The 24,152-nt window shown below is 45.4% G+C and overlaps 6 non-coding genes across 6 annotated transcripts; all 6 read right to left on the bottom strand.

Moving 5' to 3' along the window:
- Window positions 1–3,638: 3,638 nt before the first annotated feature.
- trnav-cac (transfer RNA valine (anticodon CAC)) lies at window positions 3,639–3,711 on the bottom strand. Its single transcript has one exon. It is a non-coding gene; the product is annotated as a tRNA-Val (tRNA).
- Window positions 3,712–12,264: 8,553 nt separating this feature from the next.
- Window positions 12,265–12,337, bottom strand: trnav-cac (transfer RNA valine (anticodon CAC)). The gene has a single exon. It is a non-coding gene; the product is annotated as a tRNA-Val (tRNA).
- A 4,125-nt stretch (window positions 12,338–16,462) lies between these two features.
- Window positions 16,463–16,535, bottom strand: trnav-cac (transfer RNA valine (anticodon CAC)). The gene has a single exon. It is a non-coding gene; the product is annotated as a tRNA-Val (tRNA).
- A 1,913-nt stretch (window positions 16,536–18,448) lies between these two features.
- On the bottom strand, window positions 18,449–18,521 carry trnav-cac (transfer RNA valine (anticodon CAC)). The gene has a single exon. It is a non-coding gene; the product is annotated as a tRNA-Val (tRNA).
- A 1,913-nt stretch (window positions 18,522–20,434) lies between these two features.
- trnav-cac (transfer RNA valine (anticodon CAC)) lies at window positions 20,435–20,507 on the bottom strand. The gene has a single exon. It is a non-coding gene; the product is annotated as a tRNA-Val (tRNA).
- Window positions 20,508–22,420: 1,913 nt separating this feature from the next.
- trnav-cac (transfer RNA valine (anticodon CAC)) lies at window positions 22,421–22,493 on the bottom strand. Its single transcript has one exon. It is a non-coding gene; the product is annotated as a tRNA-Val (tRNA).
- Window positions 22,494–24,152: the final 1,659 nt, after the last annotated feature.

Raw genomic sequence — 24,152 nt, 5'->3', positions numbered from 1 at the left:
CTTTGTTGTCCTGTCGACAAATTCCGCCTGACTCGCTGAGTTGTTCCAGTATTTTCCGCAGATGTTAGATCGACTTTCGATGGCAATAACAGCGTGCTTCTGTTACGTTCCCGGGGCTCGTTAGTCTAGGGGTATGACATTCACTTACCTCTATTGACTAATTCCAGTTGATTCAGGCAGCTCTCTGTATGTTTCATTTTATTCAGTTCAACAACATCAGACTGTGTAATCTCTCTTCTACCTCCACCATCTGTTTATTTCCATCAAGTTGTTTTCATTCCTTTCATTGGTATGTTTTACCCTCAGCATTGCCCCCCTCCCCCCAGCCCATACCATCCTACTTGAGCAACCCTGTCGCCAATTGTTCGCTGACACACTGCTTACTTTGTTCTGCTATTAACACATTCTGATCTCTTGAGGCGCCACTATCAGCACCTTTGTTAGCCTTGATTAGCCTCATTTACATTCCCTTTTTCTTTCTGTCCGAGACATTTTCGTCATTTTCCACCTATTGCTGACCACTCTATCGAGGCCCAATAGGGCACGCCAACCCCGCCCCATCCACATTAGTCTGAATCTGACCCCATTTCCAGTTCTCCAGCTTTGACAAAGAGTCACCCAGGCCCGGAACGACCGCTGCCATCTCGCTCCACAGAGGCTGTCAGTCCTGCTGAGATTGTCCAGTATGTTCTGTTTTTGTTTCAGAATGAAGCATCCGCAGTAAGTTACTTTTGTCGTTTATTTAGACATGTTTGAGATGGTGAATAAGTATGTTTATCTGCATTTGTAAATGCATGAAATTCTGTTGTGGATGAACTAGCTCCGAATATCCAAAATAGGAAGGTCCTTTCCTTCTCTTTGCCTGTCGATAATTCAGTGCTTGTGACTTAATGTGGAATTTATTTTAGTGGCTCATGAGAGACTAAACCTCATAATCCTCGAACATACGAGATGGGGGAACAAAAGTACTTTGTGCAAACATTCCTCACACAACATGAGAAGCACTTGATGTTTCTACCCGGTATGGCCCAGGGGACCTTTCGCATGTTAGGGGAATGTGCTAACCACTACACTACAGAAACCGCTGGCGGTGCAGTAATCAATGGACTTATGCAATGTTCAACCTCACTGTGTTGCTGCAGCGTCTCATGGTTCGTCTGAGAGGCCATGTCACTTATGACAAGAAGACAGCCGTTTCTTTAAAACCGATGTCTCAACTTAGAAAACAATCAGGAATCGAAATTTACAGACCTGAAGATAAGTTATGTTTTGCTTGAAGTGGAAGTTAAATTGAGAAGGCAGGGCTTTCGAAAATAACCACAACCATACGGGTGCATGCATTTTGCTATTCCTCGGTGATGAAGACCAGTTACGAGATTGCGGCAATAGTCAGCAACAGACTAAACTGGAAGTACGAGAAGTTTCTGCTCGGTTTCGAACTTTTCGCGTATTAGGCGAAAAGTTCACTACACTACACTACAGAAACAGCTGGCAATCAACGGACGTGTACAATGTGCAACCTCTCTGTGTTGCTGCAGATTCGCATGGTGAGGCTGAGAGGCCAGGCCACTTATTACAAGACGACTGCTGTTTCTTTCAAAAACAGATGTTTCAACATATAAAACCACAAGATATAGAAATTAGATCGAACTTAACATGATCTGCGTTAACTTCACAGGGACGTGACCCATCTAATCCACAGAGCCAAAGTGGAGAATTGAACTGACTGGAGAGCTGCATCTTAACGCTGACCTCCCGGACATCGGCCTCCTGAAATGTTCCAAAGAAGCTCAACAAACACTCGAGGAACAGCAGCGCATCTTTCCACTGGGCTCAATACAGCTTGCACACTCATAGTGTGTGCAACAGTCTCACACTGCAAATGCTGCTCCCATTCTGTGTGTACTTCCATCGCAGATTTGGGTTTGAATCTTGTTTCCACTTCTTCTTTGTATCCGGGCGGTAGTTGTTGAGAGCTGGCACAGACACAGCGGCTAGAATGGCCTCATACTGTGGTGTAATTATCCTCTCATTCGATGCTCACCTCACTCTGTGGCCAGGGAACCCTAGGCCTTTTCTCATTTAATCTCTCCTGACTTGCACCCTGTCAGACCGCTTTCCTGTTGTTCTGTTTGCTCCCACCAGGATTTGACTTGGTTAAAACGTCCGACATTTCTAACCCGCCCCGGTTTAAATGAAAGGTGATGGTGAAAGACGAGCTTTGTTGTCCTGTCGACAAATTCCGCCTGACTCGCTGAGTTGTTCCAGTATTTTCCGCAGATGTTAGATCGACTTTCGATGGCAATAACAGCGTGCTTCTGTTACGTTCCCGGGGCTCGTTAGTCTAGGGGTATGACATTCACTTACCTCTATTGACTAATTCCAGTTGATTCAGGCAGCTCTCTGTATGTTTCATTTTATTCAGTTCAACAACATCAGACTGTGTAATCTCTCTTCTACCTCCACCATCTGTTTATTTCCATCAAGTTATTTTCATTCCTTTCATTGGTATGTTTTACCCTCAGCATTGCCCCCCTCCCCCCAGCCCATACCATCCTACTTGAGCAACCCTGTCGCCAATTGTTCGCTGACACACTGCTTACTTTGTTCTGCTATTAACACATTCTGATCTCTTGAGGCGCCACTATCAGCACCTTTGTTAGCCTTGATTAGCCTCATTTACATTCCCTTTTTCTTTCTGTCCGAGACATTTTCGTCATTTTCCACCTATTGCTGACCACTCTATCGAGGCCCAATAGGGCACGCCAACCCCGCCCCATCCACATTAGTCTGAATCTGACCCCATTTCCAGTTCTCCAGCTTTGACAAAGAGTCACCCAGGCCCGGAACGACCGCTGCCATCTCGCTCCACAGAGGCTGTCAGTCCTGCTGAGATTGTCCAGTATGTTCTGTTTTTGTTTCAGAATGAAGCATCCGCAGTAAGTTACTTTTGTCGTTTATTTAGACATGTTTGAGATGGTGAATAAGTATGTTTATCTGCATTTGTAAATGCATGAAATTCTGTTGTGGATGAACTAGCTCCGAATATCCAAAATAGGAAGGTCCTTTCCTTCTCTTTGCCTGTCGATAATTCAGTGCTTGTGACTTAATGTGGAATTTATTTTAGTGGCTCATGAGAGACTAAACCTCATAATCCTCGAACATACGAGATGGGGGAACAAAAGTACTTTGTGCAAACATTCCTCACACAACATGAGAAGCACTTGATGTTTCTACCCGGTATGGCCCAGGGGACCTTTCGCATGTTAGGGGAATGTGCTAACCACTACACTACAGAAACCGCTGGCGGTGCAGTAATCAATGGACTTATGCAATGTTCAACCTCACTGTGTTGCTGCAGCGTCTCATGGTTCGTCTGAGAGGCCATGTCACTTATGACAAGAAGACAGCCGTTTCTTTAAAACCGATGTCTCAACTTAGAAAACAATCAGGAATCGAAATTTACAGACCTGAAGATAAGTTATGTTTTGCTTGAAGTGGAAGTTAAATTGAGAAGGCAGGGCTTTCGAAAATAACCACAACCATACGGGTGCATGCATTTTGCTATTCCTCGGTGATGAAGACCAGTTATGAGATTGCGGCTGTAGTCAGCAACAGACTAACCTGGTAGTACGAGATGTTTCTGCCCGGTTTCGAACCGGGGACTTTTCGCGTGTGAGGCGAATGTGATAACCACTACACTACAGAAACAGCTGGCAATCCACGGACGTGTACAATGTGCAACCTCACTGTGCTGCTGCAGATTCGCATGGTGAGGCTGAGAGGCTAGGCCACTTATTACAAGACGACTGCCTTTTCTCATTTAATCTCTCCTGACTTGCACCCTGTCAGAGCGCTTTCCTGTTGTTCTGTTTGCTCCCACCGGGATTTGACTTGGTTAAAACGTCCGACATTTCTAACCCGTCCCGGTTTTAATGAAAGGTGATGGTGAAAGACGAGCTTTGTTGTCCTGTCGACAAATCCCGCCTGACTCGCTGAGTTGTTCCAGTATCTTCCGCAGATGTTGGATCAACTTTCGATGGCTATAACAGCGTGCTTCTGTGCCAATTCCGCGGCTCGTTTGTCTAGGAGTATGATTCTCGCTTTGGGTGTCTCGATTGCGAAACTTGCGGGAGGTCCCGGGTTCAAATCCCGGGCGAGCCCTTTGATAACGTTTTCTGTTGGTCAGGCGATATGTTTACTTCATTTCTATGCGGCTCATTCGGCGGGATTCATTCACATTGGGTTTGCTTTGAGAAGCTGAGCTCATACAGCAGGGAACCAATAGGTTCGCGAGACAATCGCGACATTGTCTAAAAGCTTGTCTATGTGTGGACATTCACTTACCTCTATTGACTTATTCCAGTAGATTCAGGCAGCTCTCTGTATGTTTCATTTTATTCAGTTCAACAACATCAGACTGTGTAATCTCTCTTCTCCCTCCACCATCTGTTTATTTCCATCAAGTTATTTTCATTCCTTCCATTGGTATGTTTTACCCTCAGCATTGCCCCCCTCCCCCCAGCCCATACCATCCTACTTGAGCAATCTGATCCCTGTGGCCAATTGTTCGCTGACACACTGCTTACTTTGTTCTGCTATTAACACATTCTGATCTCTTGAGGCGCCACTATCAGCACCTTTGTTAGCCTTGATTAGCCTCATTTACATTCCCTTTTTCTTTCTGTCCGAGACATTTTCGTCATTTTCCACCTATTGCTGACCACTCTATCGAGGCCCAATCGGGCACGCCAACCCCGCCCCATCCACATTAGTCTGAATCTGACCCCATTTCCAGTTCTCCAGCTTTGACAAAGAGTCACCCAGGCCCGGAACGACCGCTGCCATCTCGCTCCACAGAGGCTGTCAGTCCTGCTGAGATTGTCCAGTATGTTCTGTTTTTGTTTCAGAATGAAGCATCCGCAGTAAGTTGCATTTGTCGTTCATTTAGACATGTTTGAGATGGTGAATAAGTATGTTTATCTGCATTTGTAAATGCATGAAATTCTGTTGTGGATGAACTAGCTCCGAATATCCAAAATAAGAAGGTCCTTTTCTTCTCATTGCCTGTCGAAAATTCAGTGCTTGTGACTTAATGTGGAATTTATTTTAGTGGCTCATGAGAGACTAAACCTCATAATCCTCGAACATACGAGATGGGGGAACAAAAGTACTTTGTGCAAACATTCCTCACACAACATGAGAAGCACTTGATGTTTCTACCCGGTATGGCCTCGGGGACCTTTCCCATGTTAGGGGAATGTGCTAACCACTACACTACAGAAACCGCTGGCGGTGCAGTAATCAATGGACTTGTGCAGTGTTCAACCTCACTGTGTTGCTGCAGATTCTCATGGTTCGTCTGAGAGGCCATGTCACTTATTACAAGAAGACAGCCGTTTCTTTAAAACCGATGTCTCAACTTATAAAACAATCAGGAATCGAACTTTACAGACCTGAAGATAAGTTATGCTTGAAGTGGAAGTTAAATTGAGAAGGCAGGGCTTTCGAAAATAACCACAACCATACGGGTGCATGCATTTTGCTATTCCTCGTTGATGAAGACCAGTTACGAGATTGCGGCAATAGTCAGCAACAGACTAAACTGGAAGTACGAGAAGTTTCTGCTCGGTTTCGAACTTTTCGCGTATTAGGCGAAAAGTTCACTACACTACACTACAGAAACAGCTGGCAATCAACGGACGTGTACAATGTGCAACCTCTCTGTGTTGCTGCAGATTCGCATGGTGAGGCTGAGAGGCCAGGCCACTTATTGCAAGACGACTGCTGTTTCTTTCAAAAACAGATGTTTCAACATATAAAACCACAAGATATAGAAATTAGATCGAACTTAACATGATCTGCGTTAACTTCACAGGGACGTGACCCATCTAATCCACAGAGCCAAAGTGGAGAATTGAACTGACTGGAGAGCTGCATCTTAACGCTGACCTCCCGGACATCGGCCTCCTGAAATGTTCCAAAGAAGCTCAACAAACACTCGAGGAACAGCAGCGCATCTTTCCACTGGGCTCAATACAGCTTGCACACTCATAGTGTGTGCAACAGTCTCACACTGCAAATGCTGCTCCCATTCTGTGTGTACTTCCATCGCAGATTTGGGTTTGAATCTTGTTTCCACTTCTTCTTTGTATCCGGGCGGTAGTTGTTGAGAGCTGGCACAGACACAGCGGCTAGAATGGCCTCATACTGTGGTGTAATTATCCTCTCATTCGATGCTCACCTCACTCTGTGGCCAGGGAACCCTAGGCCTTTTCTCATTTAATCTCTCCTGACTTGCACCCTGTCAGACCGCTTTCCTGTTGTTCTGTTTGCTCCCACCAGGATTTGACTTGGTTAAAACGTCCGACATTTCTAACCCGCCCCGGTTTAAATGAAAGGTGATGGTGAAAGACGAGCTTTGTTGTCCTGTCGGCAAATTCCGCCTGACTCGCTGAGTTGTTCCAGTATTTTCCGCAGATGTTAGATCGACTTTCGATGGCAATAACAGCGTGCTTCTGTTACGTTCCCGGGGCTCGTTAGTCTAGGGGTATGACATTCACTTACCTCTATTGACTAATTCCAGTTGATTCAGGCAGCTCTCTGTATGTTTCATTTTATTCAGTTCAACAACATCAGACTGTGTAATCTCTCTTCTACCTCCACCATCTGTTTATTTCCATCAAGTTATTTTCATTCCTTTCATTGGTATGTTTTACCCTCAGCATTGCCCCCCTCCCCCCAGCCCATACCATCCTACTTGAGCAACCCTGTCGCCAATTGTTCGCTGACACACTGCTTACTTTGTTCTGCTATTAACACATTCTGATCTCTTGAGGCGCCACTATCAGCACCTTTGTTAGCCTTGATTAGCCTCATTTACATTCCCTTTTTCTTTCTGTCCGAGACATTTTCGTCATTTTCCACCTATTGCTGACCACTCTATCGAGGCCCAATCGGGCACGCCAACCCCGCCCCATCCACATTAGTCTGAATCTGACCCCATTTCCAGTTCTCCAGCTTTGACAAAGAGTCACCCAGGCCCGGAACGACCGCTGCCATCTCGCTCCACAGAGGCTGTCAGTCCTGCTGAGATTGTCCAGTATGTTCTGTTTTTGTTTCAGAATGAAGCATCCGCATAAGTTGCATTTGTCGTTCATTTAGACATGTTTGAGATGGTGAATAAGTATGTTTATCTGCATTTGTAAATGCATGAAATTCTGTTGTGGATGAACTAGCTCCGAATGTCCAAAATAAGAAGGTCCTTTTCTTCTCATTGCCTGTCGAAAATTCAGTGCTTGTGACTTAATGTGGAATTTATTTTAGTGGCTCATGAGAGACTAAACCTCATAATCCTCGAACATACGAGATGGGGGAACAAAAGTACTTTGTGCAAACATTCCTCACACAACATGAGAAGCACTTGATGTTTCTACCCGGTATGGCCTCGGGGACCTTTCCCATGTTAGGGGAATGTGCTAACCACTACACTACAGAAACCGCTGGCGGTGCAGTAATCAATGGACTTGTGCAATGTTCAACCTCACTGTGTTGCTGCAGATTCTCATGGTTCGTCTGAGAGGCCATGTCACTTATTACAAGAAGACAGCCGTTTCTTTAAAACCGATGTCTCAACTTATAAAACAATCAGGAATCGAACTTTACAGACCTGAAGATAAGTTATGCTTGAAGTGGAAGTTAAATTGAGAAGGCAGGGCTTTCGAAAATAACCACAACCATACGGGTGCATGCATTTTGCTATTCCTCGTTGATGAAGACCAGTTACGAGATTGCGGCAATAGTCAGCAACAGACTAAACTGGAAGTACGAGAAGTTTCTGCTCGGTTTCGAACTTTTCGCGTGTTAGGCGAATGTGATAACCATTACACTATAGAAACAGCTGGAAATCAACGGACGTGTACAATGTGCAACCTCACTGTGTTGCTGCAGATTCGCATGGTGAGGCTGAGAGGCCAGGCCACTTATTACAAGACGACTGCTGTTTCTTTCAAAAGCAGATGTTTCAACATATAAAACCACAAGATGTAGAAATTAGATCGAACTTAACATGATCTGCGTTAACTTCACAGGGACGTGACCCATCTAATCCACAGAGCCAAAGTGGAGAATTGAACTGACTGGAGAGCTGCATCTTAACGCTGACCTCCCGGACCTCGGCCTCCTGAAATGTTCCAAAGAAGCTCAACAAACACTCGAGGAACAGCAGCGCATCTTTCCACTGGGCTCAATACAGCTTGCACACACATAGTGTGTGCAACAGTCTCACACTGTAAATGCTGCCCCCATTCTGTGTGTACTTCCATCGCAGATTTGGGTTTGAATCTTGTTTCCACTTCTTCTTTGTATCCGGGCGGTAGTTGTTGAGAGCTGGCACAGACACAGCGGCTAGAATGGCCTCATACTGTGGTGTAATTATTCTCTCATTCGATGCTCACCTCACTCTGTGGCCAGGGAACCCTAGGCCTTTTCTCATTTAATCTCTCCTGACTTGCACCCTGTCAGACCGCTTTCCTGTTGTTCTGTTTGCTCCCACCAGGATTTGGCTTGGTTAAAACGTCCGACATTTCTAACCTTCCACGGTTTTAATGAAAGGTGATGGTGAAAGACGAGCTTTATTGTCCTGTCGACAAATCCCGCCTGACTCGCTGAGTTGTTCCAGTATTTTCCGCAGATGTTAGATCGACTTTCGATGGCAATAACAGCGTGCTTCTGTTACGTTCCCGGGACTCGTTGGTCTAGGGGTATGACATTCACTTACCTCTATTGACGAATTCCAGTTGATTCAGGCAGCTCTCTGTATGTTTCATTTTATTCAGTTCAACAACATCAGACTGTGTAATCTCTCTTCTACCTCCACCATCTGTTTATTTCCATCAAGTTATTTTCATTCCTTCCATTGGTATGTTTTACCCTCAGCATTGCCCCCCTCCCCCCAGCCCATACCATCCTACTTGAGCAACCCTGTCGCCAATTGTTCGCTGACACACTGCTTACTTTGTTCTGCTATTAACACATTCTGATCTCTTGAGGCGCCACTATCAGCACCTTTGTTAGCCTTGATTAGCCTCATTTACATTCCCTTTTTCTTTCTGTCCGAGACATTTTCGTCATTTTCCACCTATTGCTGACCACTCTATCGAGGTCCAATAGGGCACGCCAACCCCGCCCCATCCACATTAGTCTGAATCTGACCCCATTTCCAGTTCTCCAGCTTTGACAAAGAGTCACCCAGGCCCGGAACGACCGCTGCCATCTCGCTCCACAGAGGCTGTCAGTCCTGCTGAGATTGTCCAGTATGTTCTGTTTTTGTTTCAGAATGAAGCATCCGCAGTAAGTTGCATTTGTCGTTTATTTAGACATGTTTGAGATGGTGAATAAGTATGTTGATCTGCATTTGTAAATGCATGAAATTCTGTTGTGGATGAACTAGCTCCGAATATCCAAAATAAGAAGGTCCTTTTCTTCTCATTGCCTGTCGAAAATTCAGTGCTTGTGACTTAATGTGGAATTTATTTTAGTGGCTCATGAGAGACTAAACCTCATAATCCTCGAACATACGAGATGGGGGAACAAAAGTACTTTGTGCAAACATTCCTCACACAACATGAGAAGCACTTGATGTTTCTACCCGGTATGGCCTCGGGGACCTTTCCCATGTTAGGGGAATGTGCTAACCACTACACTACAGAAACCGCTGGCGGTGCAGTAATCAATGGACTTGTGCAGTGTTCAACCTCACTGTGTTGCTGCAGATTCTCATGGTTCGTCTGAGAGGCCATGTCACTTATTACAAGAAGACAGCCGTTTCTTTAAAACCGATGTCTCAACTTATAAAACAATCAGGAATCGAACTTTACAGACCTGAAGATAAGTTATGCTTGAAGTGGAAGTTAAATTGAGAAGGCAGGGCTTTCGAAAATAACCACAACCATACGGGTGCATGCATTTTGCTATTCCTCGTTGATGAAGACCAGTTACGAGATTGCGGCAATAGTCAGCAACAGACTAAACTGGAAGTACGAGAAGTTTCTGCTCGGTTTCGAACTTTTCGCGTATTAGGCGAAAAGTTCACTACACTACACTACAGAAACAGCTGGCAATCAACGGACGTGTACAATGTGCAACCTCTCTGTGTTGCTGCAGATTCGCATGGTGAGGCTGAGAGGCCAGGCCACTTATTACAAGACGACTGCTGTTTCTTTCAAAAACAGATGTTTCAACATATAAAACCACAAGATATAGAAATTAGATCGAACTTAACATGATCTGCGTTAACTTCACAGGGACGTGACCCATCTAATCCACAGAGCCAAAGTGGAGAATTGAACTGACTGGAGAGCTGCATCTTAACGCTGACCTCCCGGACATCGGCCTCCTGAAATGTTCCAAAGAAGCTCAACAAACACTCGAGGAACAGCAGCGCATCTTCACACTGGGCTCAATACAGCTTGCACACTCATAGTGTGTGCAACAGTCTCACACTGCAAATGCTGCTCCCATTCTGTGTGTACTTCCATCGCAGATTTGGGTTTGAATCTTGTTTCCACTTCTTCTTTGTATCCGGGCGGTAGTTGTTGAGAGCTGGCACAGACACAGCGGCTAGAATGGCCTCATACTGTGGTGTAATTATCCTCTCATTCGATGCTCACCTCACTCTGTGGCCAGGGAACCCTAGGCCTTTTCTCATTTAATCTCTCCTGACTTGCACCCTGTCAGACCGCTTTCCTGTTGTTCTGTTTGCTCCCACCAGGATTTGACTTGGTTAAAACGTCCGACATTTCTAACCCGCCCCGGTTTAAATGAAAGGTGATGGTGAAAGACGAGCTTTGTTGTCCTGTCGACAAATTCCGCCTGACTCGCTGAGTTGTTCCAGTATTTTCCGCAGATGTTAGATCGACTTTCGATGGCAATAACAGCGTGCTTCTGTTACGTTCCCGGGGCTCGTTAGTCTAGGGGTATGACATTCACTTACCTCTATTGACTAATTCCAGTTGATTCAGGCAGCTCTCTGTATGTTTCATTTTATTCAGTTCAACAACATCAGACTGTGTAATCTCTCTTCTACCTCCACCATCTGTTTATTTCCATCAAGTTATTTTCATTCCTTTCATTGGTATGTTTTACCCTCAGCATTGCCCCCCTCCCCCCAGCCCATACCATCCTACTTGAGCAACCCTGTCGCCAATTGTTCGCTGACACACTGCTTACTTTGTTCTGCTATTAACACATTCTGATCTCTTGAGGCGCCACTATCAGCACCTTTGTTAGCCTTGATTAGCCTCATTTACATTCCCTTTTTCTTTCTGTCCGAGACATTTTCGTCATTTTCCACCTATTGCTGACCACTCTATCGAGGCCCAATAGGGCACGCCAACCCCGCCCCATCCACATTAGTCTGAATCTGACCCCATTTCCAGTTCTCCAGCTTTGACAAAGAGTCACCCAGGCCCGGAACGACCGCTGCCATCTCGCTCCACAGAGGCTGTCAGTCCTGCTGAGATTGTCCAGTATGTTCTGTTTTTGTTTCAGAATGAAGCATCCGCAGTAAGTTACTTTTGTCGTTTATTTAGACATGTTTGAGATGGTGAATAAGTATGTTTATCTGCATTTGTAAATGCATGAAATTCTGTTGTGGATGAACTAGCTCCGAATATCCAAAATAGGAAGGTCCTTTCCTTCTCTTTGCCTGTCGATAATTCAGTGCTTGTGACTTAATGTGGAATTTATTTTAGTGGCTCATGAGAGACTAAACCTCATAATCCTCGAACATACGAGATGGGGGAACAAAAGTACTTTGTGCAAACATTCCTCACACAACATGAGAAGCACTTGATGTTTCTACCCGGTATGGCCCCGGGGACCTTTCGCATGTTAGGGGAATGTGCTAACCACTACACTACAGAAACCGCTGGCGGTGCAGTAATCAATGGACTTATGCAATGTTCAACCTCACTGTGTTGCTGCAGCGTCTCATGGTTCGTCTGAGAGGCCATGTCACTTATGACAAGAAGACAGCCGTTTCTTTAAAACCGATGTCTCAACTTAGAAAACAATCAGGAATCGAAATTTACAGACCTGAAGATAAGTTATGTTTTGCTTGAAGTGGAAGTTAAATTGAGAAGGCAGGGCTTTCGAAAATAACCACAACCATACGGGTGCATGCAGTTTGCTATTTTTCGGTGATGAAGACCAGTTATGAGATTGCGGCAAAAGTCAGCAACCGAACAACCTGGTAGCCCGAGATGTTTCTGCCCGGTTTCGAACCGGGGATCTTTCGCGTGTGAGGCGAATGTGATAACCACTACACTACAGAAACAGCTGGCAATCCACGGACGTGTACAATGTGCAACCTCACTGTGCTGCTGCAGATTCGCATGGTGAGGCTGAGAGGCTAGGCCACTTATTACAAGACGACTGCCTTTTCTCATTTAATCTCTCCTGACTTGCACCCTGTCAGAGCGCTTTCCTGTTGTTCTGTTTGCTCCCACCGGGATTTGACTTGGTTAAAACGTCCGACATTTCTAACCCGTCCCGGTTTTAATGAAAGGTGATGGTGAAAGACGAGCTTTGTTGTCCTGTCGACAAATCCCGCCTGACTCGCTGAGTTGTTCCAGTATCTTCCGCAGATGTTGGATCAACTTTCGATGGCTATAACAGCGTGCTTCTGTGCCAGTTCCGCGGCTCGTTGGTCTAGGAGTATGATTCTCGCTTTGGGTGTCTCGATTGCGAAACTTGCGGGAGGTCCCGGGTTCAAATCCCGGACGAGCCCTTTGATAACGTTTTCTGTTGGTCAGGCGATATGTTTTCTTCATTTCTATGCGGCTCATTCGGCGGGATTTATTCACATTGGGTTTGCTTTGAGAAGCTGAGCTCACACAGCAGGGAACCAATAGGTTCGCCAGACAATCGCGACATTGTCTAAAAGCTTGTCTATGTGTGGACATTCACTTACCTCTATTGACTTATTCCAGTAGATTCAGGCAGCTCTCTGTATGTTTCATTTTATTCAGTTCAACAACATCAGACTATGTAATCTCTCTTCTCCCTCCACCATCTGTTTATTTCCATCAAGTTATTTTCATTCCTTGCATTGGTATGTTTTACCCTCAGCATTGCCCCCCTCCCCCCAGCCCATACCATCCTACTTGAGCAATCTGATCCCTGTGGCCAATTGTTCGCTGACACACTGCTTACTTTGTTCTGCTATTAACACATTCTGATCTCTTGAGGCGCCACTATCAGCACCTTTGTTAGCCTTGATTAGCCTCATTTACATTCCCTTTTTCTTTCTGTCCGAGACATTTTCGTCATTTTCCACCTATTGCTGACCACTCTATCGAGGCCCAATAGGGCACGCCAACCCCGCCCCATCCACATTAGTCTGAATCTGACCCCATTTCCATTTCTCCAGCTTTGACAAAGAGTCACCCAGGCCCGGAACGACCGCTGCCATCTCGCTCCACAGAGGCTGTCAGTCCTGCTGAGATTGTCCAGTATGTTCTGTTTTTGTTTCAGAATGAAGCATCCGCAGTAAGTTGCATTTGTCGTTTATTTAGACATGTTTGAGATGGTGAATAAGTATGTTAATCTGCATTTGTAAATGCATGAAATTCTGTTGTGGATGAACTAGCTCCGAATGTCCAAAATAAGAAGGTCCTTTTCTTCTCATTGCCTGTCGATAATTCAGTGCTTGTGACTTAATGTGGAATTTATTTTAGTGGCTCATGAGAGACTAAACCTCATAATCCTCGAACATACGAGATGGGGGAACAAAAGTACTTTGTGCAAACATTCCTCACACAACATGAGAAGCACTTGATGTTTCTACCCGGTATGGCCTCGGGGACCTTTCCCATGTTAGGGGAATGTGCTAACCACTACACTACAGAAACCGCTGGCGGTGCAGTAATCAATGGACTTGTGCAATGTTCAACCTCACTGTGTTGCTGCAGATTCTCATGGTTCGTCTGAGAGGCCATGTCACTTATGACAAGAAGACAGCCGTTTCTTTAAAACCGATGTCTCAACTTATAAAACAATCAGGAATCGAACTTTACAGACCTGAAGATAAGTTATGCTTGAAGTGGAAGTTAAATTGAGAAGGCAGGGCTTTCGAAAATAACCACAACCATACGGGTGCATGCATTTTGCTATTCCTCGTTGATGAAGACCAGTTACGAGATTGCGGCAATAGTCAGCAACAGACTAAACTGGAAGTACGAGAAGTTTCTGCTCGGTTTCGAACTTTTCGCGTGTTAGGCGAATGTGATAACCACTACACTATAGAAACAGCTGGAAATCAACGGACGTGTACAATGTGCAACCTCACTGTGTTGCTGCAGATTCGCATGGTGAGGCTGAGAGGCCAGGCCACTTATTACAAGACGACTGCTGTTTCTTTCAAAGCAGATGTTTCAACATATAAAACCACAAGATGTAGAAATTAGATCGAACTTAACATGATCTGCGTTAACTTCACAGGGACGTGACCCATCTAATCCACAGAGCCAAAGTGGAGAATTGAACTGACTGGAGAGCTGCATCTTAACGCTGACCTCCCGGACCTCGGCCTCCTGAAATGTTCCAAAGAAGCTCAACAAACACTCGAGGAACAGCAGCGCATCTTTCCACTGGGCTCAATACAGCTTTCACACTCATAGTGTGTGCAACAGTCTCACACTGTAAATGCTGCCCCCATTCTGTGTGTACTTCCATCGCAGATTTGGGTTTGAATCTTGTTTCCACTTCTTCTTTGTATCCGGGCGGTAGTTGTTGAGAGCTGGCACAGACACAGCGGCTAGAATGGCCTCATACTGTGGTGTAATTATTCTCTCATTCGATGCTCACCTCACTCTGTGGCCAGGGAACCCTAGGCCTTTTCTCATTTAATCTCTCCTGACTTGCACCCTGTCAGAGCGCTTTCCTGTTGTTCTGTTTGCTCCCACCAGGATTTGGCTTGGTTAAAACGTCCGACATTTCTAACCTTCCCCGGTTTTATTGAAAGGTGATGGTGAAAGACGAGCTTTGTTGTCCTGTCGACAAATCCCGCCTGACTCGCTGAGTTGTTCCAGTATTTTCCGCAGATGTTAGATCGACTTTCGATGGCAATAACAGCGTGCTTCTGTTACGTTCCCGGGGCTCGTTGGTCTAGGGGTATGACATTCACTTACCTCTATTGACTAATTCCAGTTGATTCAGGCAGCTCTCTGTATGTTTCATTTTATTCAGTTCAACAACATCAGACTGTGTAATCTCTCTTCTACCTCCACCATCTGTTTATTTCCATCAAGTTATTTTCATTCCTTCCATTGGTATGTTTTACCCTCAGCATTGCCCCCCTCCCCCCAGCCCATACCATCCTACTTGAGCAACCCTGTCGCCAATTGTTCGCTGACACACTGCTTACTTTGTTCTGCTATTAACACATTCTGATCTCTTGAGGCGCCACTATCAGCACCTTTGTTAGCCTTGATTAGCCTCATTTACATTCCCTTTTTCTTTCTGTCCGAGACATTTTCGTCATTTTCCACCTATTGCTGACCACTCTATCGAGGCCCAATCGGGCACGCCAACCCCGCCCCATCCACATTAGTCTGAATCTGACCCCATTTCCAGTTCTCCAGCTTTGACAAAGAGTCACCCAGGCCCGGAACGACCGCTGCCATCTCGCTCCACAGAGGCTGTCAGTCCTGCTGAGATTGTCCAGTATGTTCTGTTTTTGTTTCAGAATGAAGCATCCGCAGTAAGTTGCATTTGTCGTTTATTTAGACATGTTTGAGATGGTGAATAAGTATGTTTATCTGCATTTGTAAATGCATGAAATTCTGTTGTGGATGAACTAGCTCCGAATATCCAAAATAGGAAGGTCCTTTTCTTCTCATTGCCTGTCGAAAATTCAGTGCTTGTGACTTAATGTGGAATTTATTTTAGTGGCTCATGAGAGACTAAACCTCATAATCCTCGAACATACGAGATGGGGGAACAAAAGTACTTCGCGCAAACATTCCTCACACAACATGAGAAGCACTTGATGTTTCTACCCGGTATGGCCCCGGGGACCTTTCGCATGTTAGGGGAATGTGCTAACCACTACACTACAGAAACCGCTGGCGGTGCAGTAATCAATGGACTTATGCAATGTTCAACCTCACTGTGTTGCTGCAGCTTCTCATGGTTCGTCTGAGAGGCCATGTCACTTATGACAAGAAGACAGCCGTTTCTTTAAAACCGATGTCTCAACTTAGAAAACAATCAGGAATCGAAATTTACAGACCTGAAGATAAGTTATGTTTTGCTTGAAGTGGAAGTTAAATTGAGAAGGCAGGGCTTTCGAAAATAACCACAACCATACAGGTGCATGCATTTTGCTATTTCTCGGTGATGAAGACCAGTTATGAGATTGCGGCAATAGTCAGCAACAGACTAACCTGGTAGTACGAGATGTTTCTGCCCGGTTTCGAACCGGGGACCTTTCGCGTGTGAGGCGAATGTGATAATCACTACACTACAGAAACAGCTGGCAATCCACAGACGTGTACAATGTGCAACCTCACTGTGCTGCTGCAGATTCGCATGGTGAGGCTGAGAGGCTAGGCCACTTATTACAAGACGACTGCCTTTTCTCATTTAATCTCTCCTGACTTGCACCCTGTCAGAGCGCTTTCCTGTTGTTCTGTTTGCTCCCACCGGGATTTGACTTGGTTAAAACGTCCGACATTTCTAACCCGTCCCGGTTTTAATGAAAGCTGATGGTGAAAGACGAGCTTTGTTGTCCTGTCGACAAATCCCGCCTGACTCGCTGAGTTGTTCCAGTATCTTCCGCAGATGTTGGATCAACTTTCGATGGCTATAACAGCGTGCTTCTGTGCCAGTTCCGCGGCTCGTTGGTCTAGGAGTATGATTCTCGCTTTGGGTGTCTCGATTGCGAAACTTGCGGGAGGTCCCGGGTTTAAATCCCGGACGAGCCCTTTGATAACGTTTTCTGTTGGTCAGGCGATATGTTTTCTTCATTTCTATGCGGCTCATTCGGCGGGATTCATTCACATTGAGTTTGCTTTGAGAAGCTGAGCTCACACAGCAGGGAACCAATAGGTTCGCGAGACAATCGCGACATTGTCTAAAAGCTTGTCTATGTGTGGACATTCACTTACCTCTATTGACTTATTCCAGTAGATTCAGGCAGCTCTCTGTATGTTTCATTTTATTCAGTTCAACAACATCAGACTGTGTAATCTCTCTTCTCCATCCACCATCTGTTTATTTCCATCAAGTTATTTTCATTCCTTCCATTGGTATGTTTTACCCTCAGCATTGCCCCCCTCCCCCCAGCCCATACCATCCTACTTGAGCAATCTGATCCCTGTGGCCAATTGTTCGCTGACACACTGCTTACTTTGTTCTGCTATTAACACATTCTGATCTCTTGAGGCGCCACTATCAGCACCTTTGTTAGCCTTGATTAGCCTCATTTACATTCCCTTTTTCTTTCTGTCCGAGACATTTTCGTCATTTTCCACCTATTGCTGACCACTCTATCGAGGCCCAATCGGGCACGCCAACCCCGCCCCATCCACATTAGTCTGAATCTGACCCCATTTCCAGTTCTCCAGCTTTGACAAAGAGTCACCCAGGCCCGGAACGACCGCTGCCATCTCGCTCCACAGAGGCTGTCAGTCCTGCTGAGATTGTCCAGTATGTTCTGTTTTTGTTTCAGAATGAAGCATCCGCAGTAAGTTGCATTTGTCGTTCATTTAGACATGTTTGAGATGGTGAATAAGTATGTTTATCTGCATTTGTAAATGCATGAAATTCTGTTGTGGATGAACTAGCTCCGAATATCCAAAATAAGAAGGTCCTTTTCTTCTCATTGCCTGTCGAAAATTCAGTGCTTGTGACTTAATGTGGAATTTATTTTAGTGGCTCATGAGAGACTAAACCTCATAATCCTCGAACATACGAGATGGGGGAACAAAAGTACTTTGTGCAAACATTCCTCACACAACATGAGAAGCACTTGATGTTTCTACCCGGTATGGCCTCGGGGACCTTTCGCATGTTAGGGGAATGTGCTAAGCACTACACTACAGAAACCGCTGGCGGTGCAGTAATCAATGGACTTGTGCAGTGTTCAACCTCACTGTGTTGCTGCAGATTCTCATGGTTCGTCTGAGAGGCCATGTCACTTATTACAAGAAGACAGCCGTTTCTTTAAAACCGATGTCTCAACTTAGAAAACAATCAGGAATCGAAATTTACAGACCTGAAGATAAGTTATGTTTTGCTTGAAGTGGAAGTTAAATTGAGAAGGCAGGGCTTTCGAAAATAACCACAACCATACAGGTGCATGCATTTTGCTATTTCTCGGTGATGAAGACCAGTTATGAGATTGCGGCAATAGTCAGCAACAGACTAACCTGGTAGTACGAGATGTTTCTGCCCGGTTTCGAACCGGGGACCTTTCGCGTGTGAGGCGAATGTGATAATCGCTACACTACAGAAACAGCTGGCAATCCACAGACGTGTACAATGTGCAACCTCACTGTGCTGCTGCAGATTCGCATGGTGAGGCTGAGAGGCTAGGCCACTTATTACAAGACGACTGCCTTTTCTCATTTAATCTCTCCTGACTTGCACCCTGTCAGAGCGCTTTCCTGTTGTTCTGTTTGCTCCCACCGGGATTTGACTTGGTTAAAACGTCCGACATTTCTAACCCGTCCCGGTTTTAATGAAAGGTGATGGTGAAAGACGAGCTTTGTTGTCCTGTCGACAAATCCCGCCTGACTCGCTGAGTTGTTCCAGTATCTTCCGCAGATGTTGGATCAACTTTCGATGGCTATAACAGCGTGCTTCTGTGCCAGTTCCGCGGCTCGTTGGTCTAGGAGTATGATTCTCGCTTTGGGTGTCTCGATTGCGAAACTTGCGGGAGGTCCCGGGTTCAAATCCCGGACGAGCCCTTTGATAACGTTTTCTGTTGGTCAGGCGATATGTTTTCTTCATTTCTATGCGGCTCATTCGGCGGGATTCATTCACATTGAGTTTGCTTTGAGAAGCTGAGCTCACACAGCAGGGAACCAATAGGTTCGCGAGACAATCGCGACATTGTCTAAAAGCTTGTCTATGTGTGGACATTCACTTACCTCTATTGACTTATTCCAGTAGATTCAGGCAGCTCTCTGTATGTTTCATTTTATTCAGTTCAACAACATCAGACTGTGTAATCTCTCTTCTCCATCCACCATCTGTTTATTTCCATCAAGTTATTTTCATTCCTTCCATTGGTATGTTTTACCCTCAGCATTGCCCCCCTCCCCCCAGCCCATACCATCCTACTTGAGCAATCTGATCCCTGTGGCCAATTGTTCGCTGACACACTGCTTACTTTGTTCTGCTATTAACACATTCTGATCTCTTGAGGCGCCACTATCAGCACCTTTGTTAGCCTTGATTAGCCTCATTTACATTCCCTTTTTCTTTCTGTCCGAGACATTTTCGTCATTTTCCACCTATTGCTGACCACTCTATCGAGGCCCAATCGGGCACGCCAACCCCGCCCCATCCACATTAGTCTGAATCTGACCCCATTTCCAGTTCTCCAGCTTTGACAAAGAGTCACCCAGGCCCGGAACGACCGCTGCCATCTCGCTCCACAGAGGCTGTCAGTCCTGCTGAGATTGTCCAGTATGTTCTGTTTTTGTTTCAGAATGAAGCATCCGCAGTAAGTTGCATTTGTCGTTCATTTAGACATGTTTGAGATGGTGAATAAGTATGTTTATCTGCATTTGTAAATGCATGAAATTCTGTTGTGGATGAACTAGCTCCGAATATCCAAAATAAGAAGGTCCTTTTCTTCTCATTGCCTGTCGAAAATTCAGTGCTTGTGACTTAATGTGGAATTTATTTTAGTGGCTCATGAGAGACTAAACCTCATAATCCTCGAACATACGAGATGGGGGAACAAAAGTACTTTGTGCAAACATTCCTCACACAACATGAGAAGCACTTGATGTTTCTACCCGGTATGGCCTCGGGGACCTTTCGCATGTTAGGGGAATGTGCTAAGCACTACACTACAGAAACCGCTGGCGGTGCAGTAATCAATGGACTTGTGCAGTGTTCAACCTCACTGTGTTGCTGCAGATTCTCATGGTTCGTCTGAGAGGCCATGTCACTTATTACAAGAAGACAGCCGTTTCTTTAAAACCGATGTCTCAACTTAGAAAACAATCAGGAATCGAAATTTACAGACCTGAAGATAAGTTATGTTTTGCTTGAAGTGGAAGTTAAATTGAGAAGGCAGGGCTTTCGAAAATAACCACAACCATACAGGTGCATGCATTTTGCTATTTCTCGGTGATGAAGACCAGTTATGAGATTGCGGCAATAGTCAGCAACAGACTAACCTGGTAGTACGAGATGTTTCTGCCCGGTTTCGAACCGGGGACCTTTCGCGTGTGAGGCGAATGTGATAATCGCTACACTACAGAAACAGCTGGCAATCCACAGACGTGTACAATGTGCAACCTCACTGTGCTGCTGCAGATTCGCATGGTGAGGCTGAGAGGCTAGGCCACTTATTACAAGACGACTGCCTTTTCTCATTTAATCTCTCCTGACTTGCACCCTGTCAGAGCGCTTTCCTGTTGTTCTGTTTGCTCCCACCGGGATTTGACTTGGTTAAAACGTCCGACATTTCTAACCCGTCCCGGTTTTAATGAAAGGTGATGGTGAAAGACGAGCTTTGTTGTCCTGTCGACAAATCCCGCCTGACTCGCTGAGTTGTTCCAGTATCTTCCGCAGATGTTGGATCAACTTTCGATGGCTATAACAGCGTGCTTCTGTGCCAGTTCCGCGGCTCGTTGGTCTAGGAGTATGATTCTCGCTTTGGGTGTCTCGATTGCGAAACTTGCGGGAGGTCCCGGGTTCAAATCCCGGACGAGCCCTTTGATAACGTTTTCTGTTGGTCAGGCGATATGTTTTCTTCATTTCTATGCGGCTCATTCGGCGGGATTCATTCACATTGAGTTTGCTTTGAGAAGCTGAGCTCACACAGCAGGGAACCAATAGGTTCGCGAGACAATCGCGACATTGTCTAAAAGCTTGTCTATGTGTGGACATTCACTTACCTCTATTGACTTATTCCAGTAGATTCAGGCAGCTCTCTGTATGTTTCATTTTATTCAGTTCAACAACATCAGACTGTGTAATCTCTCTTCTCCATCCACCATCTGTTTATTTCCATCAAGTTATTTTCATTCCTTCCATTGGTATGTTTTACCCTCAGCATTGCCCCCCTCCCCCCAGCCCATACCATCCTACTTGAGCAATCTGATCCCTGTGGCCAATTGTTCGCTGACACACTGCTTACTTTGTTCTGCTATTAACACATTCTGATCTCTTGAGGCGCCACTATCAGCACCTTTGTTAGCCTTGATTAGCCTCATTTACATTCCCTTTTTCTTTCTGTCCGAGACATTTTCGTCATTTTCCACCTATTGCTGACCACTCTATCGAGGCCCAATCGGGCACGCCAACCCCGCCCCATCCACATTAGTCTGAATCTGACCCCATTTCCAGTTCTCCAGCTTTGACAAAGAGTCACCCAGGCCCGGAACGACCGCTGCCATCTCGCTCCACAGAGGCTGTCAGTCCTGCTGAGATTGTCCAGTATGTTCTGTTTTTGTTTCAGAATGAAGCATCCGCAGTAAGTTGCATTTGTCGTTCATTTAGACATGTTTGAGATGGTGAATAAGTATGTTTATCTGCATTTGTAAATGCATGAAATTCTGTTGTGGATGAACTAGCTCCGAATATCCAAAATAAGAAGGTCCTTTTCTTCTCATTGCCTGTCGAAAATTCAGTGCTTGTGACTTAATGTGGAATTTATTTTAGTGGCTCATGAGAGACTAAACCTCATAATCCTCGAACATACGAGATGGGGGAACAAAAGTACTTTGTGCAAACATTCCTCACACAACATGAGAAGCACTTGATGTTTCTACCCGGTATGGCCTCGGGGACCTTTCGCATGTTAGGGGAATGTGCTAAGCACTACACTACAGAAACCGCTGGCGGTGCAGTAATCAATGGACTTGTGCAGTGTTCAACCTCACTGTGTTGCTGCAGATTCTCATGGTTCGTCTGAGAGGCCATGTCACTTATTACAAGAAGACAGCCGTTTCTTTAAAACCGATGTCTCAACTTAGAAAACAATCAGGAATCGAAATTTACAGACCTGAAGATAAGTTATGTTTTGCTTGAAGTGGAAGTTAAATTGAGAAGGCAGGGCTTTCGAAAATAACCACAACCATACAGGTGCATGCATTTTGCTATTTCTCGGTGATGAAGACCAGTTATGAGATTGCGGCAATAGTCAGCAACAGACTAACCTGGTAGTACGAGATGTTTCTGCCCGGTTTCGAACCGGGGACCTTTCGCGTGTGAGGCGAATGTGATAATCACTACACTACAGAAACAGCTGGCAATCCACAGACGTGTACAATGTGCAACCTCACTGTGCTGCTGCAGATTCGCATGGTGAGGCTGAGAGGCTAGGCCACTTATTACAAGACGACTGCCTTTTCTCATTTAATCTCTCCTGACTTGCACCCTGTCAGAGCGCTTTCCTGTTGTTCTGTTTGCTCCCACCGGGATTTGACTTGGTTAAAACGTCCGACATTTCTAACCCGTCCCGGTTTTAATGAAAGGTGATGGTGAAAGACGAGCTTTGTTGTCCTGTCGACAAATCCCGCCTGACTCGCTGAGTTGTTCCAGTATCTTCCGCAGATGTTGGATCAACTTTCGATGGCTATAACAGCGTGCTTCTGTGCCAGTTCCGCGGCTCGTTGGTCTAGGAGTATGATTCTCGCTTTGGGTGTCTCGATTGCGAAACTTGCGGGAGGTCCCGGGTTCAAATCCCGGACGAGCCCTTTGATAACGTTTTCTGTTGGTCAGGCGATATGTTTTCTTCATTTCTATGCGGCTCATTCGGCGGGATTCATTCACATTGAGTTTGCTTTGAGAAGCTGAGCTCACACAGCAGGGAACCAATAGGTTCGCGAGACAATCGCGACATTGTCTAAAAGCTTGTCTATGTGTGGACATTCACTTACCTCTATTGACTTATTCCAGTAGATTCAGGCAGCTCTCTGTATGTTTCATTTTATTCAGTTCAACAACATCAGACTGTGTAATCTCTCTTCTCCATCCACCATCTGTTTATTTCCATCAAGTTATTTTCATTCCTTCCATTGGTATGTTTTACCCTCAGCATTGCCCCCCTCCCCCCAGCCCATACCATCCTACTTGAGCAATCTGATCCCTGTGGCCAATTGTTCGCTGACACACTGCTTACTTTGTTCTGCTATTAACACATTCTGATCTCTTGAGGCGCCACTATCAGCACCTTTGTTAGCCTTGATTAGCCTCATTTACATTCCCTTTTTCTTTCTGTCCGAGACATTTTCGTCATTTTCCACCTATTGCTGACCACTCTATCGAGGCCCAATCGGGCACGCCAACCCCGCCCCATCCACATTAGTCTGAATCTGACCCCATTTCCAGTTCTCCAGCTTTGACAAAGAGTCACCCAGGCCCGGAACGACCGCTGCCATCTCGCTCCACAGAGGCTGTCAGTCCTGCTGAGATTGTCCAGTATGTTCTGTTTTTGTTTCAGAATGAAGCATCCGCAGTAAGTTGCATTTGTCGTTCATTTAGACATGTTTGAGATGGTGAATAAGTATGTTTATCTGCATTTGTAAATGCATGAAATTCTGTTGTGGATGAACTAGCTCCGAATATCCAAAATAAGAAGGTCCTTTTCTTCTCATTGCCTGTCGAAAATTCAGTGCTTGTGACTTAATGTGGAATTTATTTTAGTGGCTCATGAGAGACTAAACCTCATAATCCTCGAACATACGAGATGGGGGAACAAAAGTACTTTGTGCAAACATTCCTCACACAACATGAGAAGCACTTGATGTTTCTACCCGGTATGGCCTCGGGGACCTTTCCCATGTTAGGGGAATGTGCTAAGCACTACACTACAGAAACCGCTGGCGGTGCAGTAATCAATGGACTTGTGCAGTGTTCAACCTCACTGTGTTGCTGCAGATTCTCATGGTTCGTCTGAGAGG

This window comes from Scyliorhinus torazame, chromosome 5, assembly GCF_047496885.1.
Source record: "Scyliorhinus torazame isolate Kashiwa2021f chromosome 5, sScyTor2.1, whole genome shotgun sequence".
NCBI lineage: Eukaryota > Metazoa > Chordata > Chondrichthyes > Carcharhiniformes > Scyliorhinidae > Scyliorhinus > Scyliorhinus torazame.
The sequence above is the reverse complement of the archived record's forward strand: the minus strand, read 5'-3'. Positions and strand labels throughout refer to the sequence as shown.